This window comes from Anomaloglossus baeobatrachus, chromosome 5 (assembly GCF_048569485.1).
Source record: "Anomaloglossus baeobatrachus isolate aAnoBae1 chromosome 5, aAnoBae1.hap1, whole genome shotgun sequence".
Classification (NCBI taxonomy): Eukaryota; Metazoa; Chordata; class Amphibia; order Anura; family Aromobatidae; genus Anomaloglossus; species Anomaloglossus baeobatrachus.
In genome coordinates this window covers 30455313-30463676 of record NC_134357.1, presented here as the reverse complement: position 1 = coordinate 30463676, position 8364 = coordinate 30455313, and positions in this window count along the sequence as shown.

Sequence of the window (8364 nt, the reverse complement as noted above, 5' to 3'; positions counted from 1 at the left end):
GTCCCATGGGGCGTGGAGTGGGGGGTACCCAATAACGTATGGTGCACCTCCGCTGGTAGGTAGGGGAAAGGGAGGGATAGATAGTGTATCCCCCATCTCCCTACAAGAACCATCTGGAGTAAGAAGTGCAACTATTAGAGTTGTCCCTACCTTGAGAACAGTAAAATAACAAACACTGCTCCCACGAATCGGATCTATCACCTCTCTACATGCACTTAATTTCTGTGTTTTTATAAAAAAATCACGTAAAAGCAATTTCGTTTTATACTGATAAATTTTAAGAATTAATTAATAAAATTATATTTTTAGGAGTTTTTCCTCTCTTGGTTTTCTAGAATTTTTCTCCTATTACTATTATTTTGGGTTGTATGTGTTTTTTTTTTAGCCTTACCCTTACTGGGTTAGTAATTAGTGTGTCTGCTACAAATCTCTCCATTACTGACCCTTGCGCTTGATGCCAGCAGACACTAGCTCCATTAACCTATTACTCTCATTGGCAATGCACCAGAGCAATTGGATAGAGCTGGGGTGAAGCGCCGGAACTGGTGCATCTAATGTGATGCGCCAATTTTGGGGCGGCTGTGGGCTGCTGGTTTTAGGCTGGGTAGGGCCAAATAACCATGGGTCTTCCCACCCTGATAATAGCAGCCCCGAGCTGTCTGCTTTACCTTGGCTGGTTATCAAAAATGGAGGGACCACACAATGTGTTTTTAATTATTTACTTTTTTTTATAACTAAATAATTAAAGAATATAGGCGTGGGGTCCCCTCTATTTTTGCTAACCAGCCAAGGCAAAGCAGGCAGATCTGCTCTACCTTGGCTGGTTAGCAAAATGGGTGAGACCCCACACTTTCTTTTTAACAAAAATTATTTAATTTTTAACTTCCCAGCAGCAACCTGGGAGGATATTACATTGGGTATCCAGGAGCACTTCCCTTAATAAGTCAGAACTGGTTACAGTATTTGCCCAGCTGACTCACGTGTTGCACTGGTTACATTATAACTCCAGACCACCAGGGACTAAATAGAGTTCAAACTATGTATGTAAACATTATAGCTGAGAACTGTATACTCCAGTGGTATATATTGGTGACAGGTGACTGTACACACTGCAGACAAGGTGAAAAATATACTGAGACGTATATCAGTGAAGGGCATTGCATAAGTCGCTACATTCTAGAACGTTTCCTACCATTCTAGCTCAGTGCACTGACGTCTGTGTGCCATGACAAGTGAGCTGCAGGTCGCCCTCTTAGACATTTTATTAGAGGGCATCACTTAATTGGCTCAGTGTGACCCAGCGGGCAACTGTACAGAGCAGATAAAAGTTCCTGCAGAGAGCACCAGAGGAACACTCGCCGAATCCAACCAGCTATTTCGGGTTCAGCAAACAATACAATCAATTGACAGATCTAATTGGAAGCCGGCAATGTTCTGCAGATCTGCGCAGCTCAGCCCCATACATCAGTCAGTGCAATTACCAGAGTCACTGTTCTGCGGAGACCGCGAGGTTCGGAGTCTACTAATGTAACATCAATATAATAAACCTCTGAGAAAAAATGAGGATTTCCTACAAAAATTGGATGTCTGCAATTTTTGCACTTGGTGTCAGTTTAACAGTTTCTTTGTAAATTACTGATCTGAGGTGAGAGACAGAATTTGGAGGGGGGGGGGTAGAATATTTGCAATATAGTGCACAGAGATCAAGGCAATGCTCACAGCTCTGAAAACTAATGCTATAATGCACAGAGATGAATCAGTGGGAACATCAGAGGCTGAATGGCAGCTGGAAAAGCAAAACAGTAGAGTTTGGACACCCAGCATAGAAAGACTGAAGAAGCAGAGGTGGAATAACGGAACAGAAGAGTCGTTTGTTCGATGCAGCAGAGATCTGGAGATTTATGGTAGAGATGAAGAGTTCAGATTCCAGCAGCGGAGCAGAATGTGTTCAGGATTAACAAAGCCCAGCAGCACAGCAGAACGGAAGGTGTCAGGATTCACAAAACCCAGCAGCACAGCAGAGCGGAAGGTGTCAGGATTAATAAAGCCCAGCAGCACAGCAGAGTGAAAGGTGTCACGATTAACAAAGCCCAGCAGCACAGCAGAGCGGAATGTGTCAGGATTAACAAAGCCCAGCAGCACAGCAGAGCAGAATGTGTTCAGGATTAACAAAGTCCAGCAGCACAGCAGAGCAGAATGTGTCAGGATTAACAAAGCCCTGCAGCACAGCAGAGCGGAATGTGTCAGGATTAACAAAGGCCAGCAGCACAGCAGAGTGGTATGTGTCAGGATTAACAAAGCCTAGCAGCACAGCAGAGCGGAAGATGTCATGATTAACAAAGACCAGCAGCACAGCAGAGCGGAATGTGTCAGGATTAACAAAGCCTAGCAGCACAGCAGAGCGGAAGGTGTCAGGATTCACAAAACCCAGCAGCACAGCAGAGTGGAAGGTGTCAGGATTAATAAAGCCCAGCAGCACAGCAGAGCGGAATGTGTCAGGATTAACAAAGCCCATGAGCACAGCAGAGCTACATATAGTCATGGCTGAAAGTGTTGGCACCCTTGAAATTGTTCCATAAAAGGAAGTATTTCTTCCAGAAAATTGTTGCAATTACGTTTTGTTATACACTTGTTTATTCTTTTATGAATATTGTAACAAAACAAAACATATGAGGGAAAAAAAGGCAAATTGGACATAATTTCACATAACTCTAAAAATGGTCTGGACAAAGATGTTGTCACCCTCAGCTTAATATTTGGTTGCACCCCCTTTACCCATTACCCTTTGGAATAAATAACATGCAATCAATTGCTTCCTATATCCGTCCACCGGCGTGGTAGCTTAATCGCTTGCCCGGAGCCAGCGCTTACAGGGTGCAGAAGCCCTAGGGCAGATCATGCTCTATGTTGTCTGCCAGAATCTGCGGGGAGGGGGATTCCATGTCCCATTGCCCACCACATATATCCTGGGGCACAGCAGCATTATAGAGGCCAGGCGTTGTGATCAATGTCAGGCCCTACATCAGTCTCACGCATACGGGATGGACACTGGGTCTCCAAGTAGCTTCATGCCACGGGGATCCACAACACAGTGCATGGGAGGAAGGTCTCACTCTCCACAGCACTGGTGGTTGGCATCGGATTTGCCCAGAATCGGCTGGGGACCCTGACGGCGGAGACCGGTACCCTGAGTGCAGCATCTAAAAACTGTGAGTAAAAAGATCTGGAATCTCAACCAATGCCTCAGCCTCTTATTGTCGGTGCCATCACCCCGCGTTCCGGTGCTATCAGCCGCTACCCCCACCCTGGAGCTTGCTCCACCTGTGGAAAGCCGGGCTACATGAGCTGCATCAACATCAGCCCCGGAAGAGAGCAACATTTTGCAGCGGCGGCTAATTCCTGGCCGCACACCACGGGTGGCATTGCAAAGCAACCCCCATCATCCCCCACACCGGACACCTTGCACCCTGTATTTAATGTCACCGATGGGGCCACAGAGCTGGGTCAGGCCAGTCACAGCAATCCCAAATACCACTGGCTCAGTGACGGGTAGCCCTGAGGCCCCGCTGTGCTGCAACAATATAGTCACATGACCGTTATGTCACAAAGGTCCTTAAGCAGTCTTACCATTTCAGGATAGAATGTTGGGGCTATTAGGACAATTGGGGCCCTGTGAAATTGTCCAGTTTGCTCTCCCTTCCCCCTAATGCCAATTCTACATACCAACCTATCTCCTGTTCGGTTCTTTTAGACTCCTGCAATTAAGAGACCTTTGGTCACATGACTGTGAAGTCACCAAAGCTCCTTAAACAATCTTAACTCCTGGAAAAGAAACACTAAGGTCCTTAAAAGAGTGGGGGCCCTGAGAAATTGCACAGTTTGACTCCCCCTATTGCCGGCCCTGAATGTAACTAGGGCTTATTCACGGAGTAGGGCTTATATCAGCTGATCTGCAGATGGATCCTGGGAGGGAGGATTTCATTGCTATATAGCGCCTCCAAAGGGGAAATAAGGCATTATATGGTGCCTATTAGAATAAATGCGCTGACAATATATGGCACTGACAGGAGGGGCTCGGAGTCTTCAGGGCACTCATAGTCATAATCTCTCAGAAGAGGTTTCGATGGATTTGCTAACTCTTCTGAAAGTCTTGAGGTCTCACCTTTTTCCTGGATATAGGGAGGAATTGCCGAGTATGTTATATCTTATGGATCTGCTTTCTTCATAGTGCGTTTTGTGGTGTGTGATGTCGTCTCTGTATTATGAGCCTCGGAGGTTTCTCGTAAAACTCGGCTTTTTTTATCAGTCCAGAAAGGCGCATGAAGAAAAAGGTTTATATTGGCAAAATATTAATGCTCGCTCCTGAAAAGTAAAATAACTTTCCAAGAGACACTAGATAATCCTGGATAATCTGGATTATAAAGCCTGGCTGCATAGGTTATGTGCGGGGGATAAGATTTTTCCATATGGACAGATAATTCTTTATATAACCTGGTGTCTTCTTTGATGACCATTTGTTGACCCCATCCATCCATCCATCCATCCATCCGATAACAGGTGGTGACGCGGCTGTGCCAGCAGGGGGCTCCCTCTTTGGTGGTCTAAGGGAGTAGTTGGCCCGGGTATTAGGGGCCACATATTTGCTTCATATGTGGCTACAATTAGGCATGAGGTGGAGACCCAGTCACAGAGGTGGAATAAGAAACTCTCAGCCCAGAGACCTCCACACACCTTATTCTGGTTTTGAATTTTGATGTCTCAGCATCTGTTTTTGATTATGATATTGATGAACTATCTTTAGTGTTGGTCATTAATATCAGATTGATGGGGGTCCATCACCTGACACCGCCACTGATTGTCTGTTTTCAGCTCCAGCGGTGGAATATAAATAGTTAAATAACTAGAAGACTACAGCGCCATACACTATCTAGTAGCCGAGTAGAGAACTGCAGCTCAGCTCCCATTCATTTCAATTGCTGAGCTGAGTTGCAGTACCCGAGAATGGCCACTATACAGTATTATGCTTGCGGGGCGAGCACTGTATTAGTGGATGCACTGGACCAAAGGTACTATTCACTTCCCTGGGGGAGCACACTGGACCGGCCAACAAGGCCACTCTTCACTACTGCCACCGGAGGTGGCCGTAGGTACACATGCTAGTAAATATCCGGCAGAGAGCAGCCCCAGGGGATCTGCGGTACCCCAGCAGCTTGCGCCACAGACACAGTACAGTCTTTGTAAGAAGCAACAGCAGCAGGCAGAGTATGGGGTCCATCCAGGATGGCTACAGCAGCAGTGACCAGCATGGATATTTGCGGCAGTTGGTAACGTAGCACATAGGCAAAGTAGGTGGACGTATCAGCAGCAGATAAGGAGTGCACTGAGGTGTAAATAAGCAGCAGAAGGTAACACTGAGGACCTGAGAACTAGCAATGTAATTAACTTGTTGCCCAGGCACCTCCCTTAAGGGGAAGGTGCCTTAAATACCTGAAACCTCTCAGCTGACTTGAGAGGCACCTCTGGGTCAAGGAGCGCTGGCCCTTTAAGGAAAGAGGCATGGCCATGCATGCACCCTTTGGGTGAGGTGTACCCAGGCTCTGGGAGGCACCAGCATGGATCAGGAATGGGGCAGACACCGCAGGACAGCCGGGCAGGTGTGAGAAACGATGTCCCCGCTGGAGGAGGGAGGCAGGACAGTGCAGGGACACCGATATTGACATTACAGAGTGTGAATGGAGCTGCGCTATTTCGGCTTCATTCACTGTTTACATTTGACCACCAGAGAGTAAAATTGATGAATAGTAGGGGGTTTCAGGTGATGGACCCCCACTGATCTGATATTAATGACCTATACTAAGAATAGGTAATGAATAACATGCGTGAGTCTGGGACTGGAGTGATTTAGAAATAGATGACCGGGTGTCATTATGCCCTATCCTGGCCCAAATCCACCCATCTTGGTGTTGTTAGCCAAATCTGGCATGAAAATATCAAAAGTCGTCAAATTTTAGCACAACCTTATGTCCTGCGCACAGTATGAGGCCTGCAACAGTTCCCCGCACAGAATATGATGCCCCCACAGTTCCCCACACACAGTATGATGGTCCCAAAATACCCTGTACAAAGTATGATGCCACCACAATCTCTTGCACACAGTATGATGTCCCCTCAGTCCCACACACACAGTATGATGTCCCCTCAGTCCCACACACACAGTATGATGGTCCCACAATCCCCTGCACACAGTATGATGTCCCCTCAGTCCCACACACACAGTATGATGTCCCCTCAGTCCCACACACACAGTATGATGTCCCCTCAGTCCCACACACACAGTATGATGGTCCCACAATCCCCTGCACACAGTATGATGTCCCCTCAGTCTCACACACACAGTATGATGTCCCCTCAGTCCCACACACACAGTATGATGTCCCCTCAGTCCCACACACACAGTATGATGGTCCCACAATCCCCTGCACACAGTATGATGTCCCCTCAGTCCCACACACACAGTATGATGGACCCACAATCCCCTGCACACAGTATGATGTCCCCTCAGTCCCACACACACAGTATGATGTCCCCTCAGTCCCACACACACAGTATGATGTCCCCTCAGTCCCACACACACAGTATGATGGTCCCACAATCCCCTGCACACAGTATGATGTCCCCTCAGTCCCACACACACACAGTATGATGGACCCACAATCCCCTGCACACAGTATGATGTCCCCTCAGTCCCACACACACAGTATGATGGACCCACAATCCCCTGCACACAGTATGATGTCCCCTCAGTCCCACACACACAGTATGATGGTCCCACAATCCCCTGCACACAGTATGATGTCCCCTCAGTCCCACACACACAGTATGATGGTCCCACAATCCCTTGCACACAGTATGATGTCCCCTCAGTCCCACACACACAGTATGATGTCCCCTCAGTCCCACACACAGTATGATGGTCCCACAATCCCCTGCACACAGTATGATATCCCCTCAGTCCCACACACACAGTATGATGGTCCCACAATCCCCTGCACACAGTATGATGTCCCCTCAGTCCCACACACACAGTATGATGGTCCCACAATCCCCTGCACACAGTATGATATCCCCTCAGTCCCACACACACAGTATGATGGTCCCACAATCCCCTGCACACAGTATGATGTCCCCTCAGTCCCACACACACAGTATGATGCCCCACAATCCCCCGAACACAGTATGATGGCCCACAATCCCCCGGATACAGTATGATGCCCCACAATCCCTCGCACATAGTATGATGCCCCACAATCCCCCGAGCACAGTATGATGCCCCACAATCCCCCGAACACAGTATGATGGCCCACAATCCCCCGAACACAGTATGATGCCCCACAATCCCTCGCACATAGTATGATGCCCCACAATCCCCCGCACATAGTATGATGCCCCACAATCCCCCGCACATAGTATGAAGCCCCCATAGCCACACACACACACACACACACACACACACACACACACACACACACACACACACAGTATGATGCTCTCATAATCCCCCACACAGAGTATAATGCCCCCACAGTCTTCCTCACACAGTATGATACCTACTACACACATACAGTGTGATGCCCATACAATACATTCTACCACACAGTATAATGCCCCTCCCTATTCCCCATAGTCCAGACCTCCTCTGGTAACATCAGCACAAATGCTGCACCTGCCGGGAGCTTCATGGCCGAGCAGATGCAGCAGCCGTACATCACCAAACACAAAAATGAGCCGTACATCACCAAACACAATGCTGAGCCAAACATCACCAAGCACAATGCTGAGCCGTACATCACCAAGCACAATGCTGAGCCAAACATCACCAAGCACAATGCCGAGCCATACATCACCAAGCACAATGCTGAGCCGTACATCACCAAGCACAATGCTGAGCCGTACATCACCAAGCACAATGCCGAGCCGTACATCACCAAGCACAATGCCGAGCCGTACATCACCAAGCACAATGCTGAGCTGTACATCACCAAGCACAATGCTGAGCCGTACATCACCAAGCACAATGCCAAGCGTCGGATGGAGCGATGTAAAGTGCCACCACTGGATTCTGGAGGAGACGTGTTCTGTGCAGTGACGGATCACACTGCTCTATCTGTGTCTGATGGAGGAGTCTGGGGTTGGTGAATGGAGAACGTTACCCTCGGACTACATTGTGCCCTCTGCACAGTTTGGTGGAGGAGGATGATGCTCCGGGCCGTTATCAGGGCTCAGCCTCAGCTCCTTAGTTCTAGTGAAGGCAAATCTTAATTTTTCAGTAGAAGACATTATGAATAATTGTAACTTCAGCTTTGT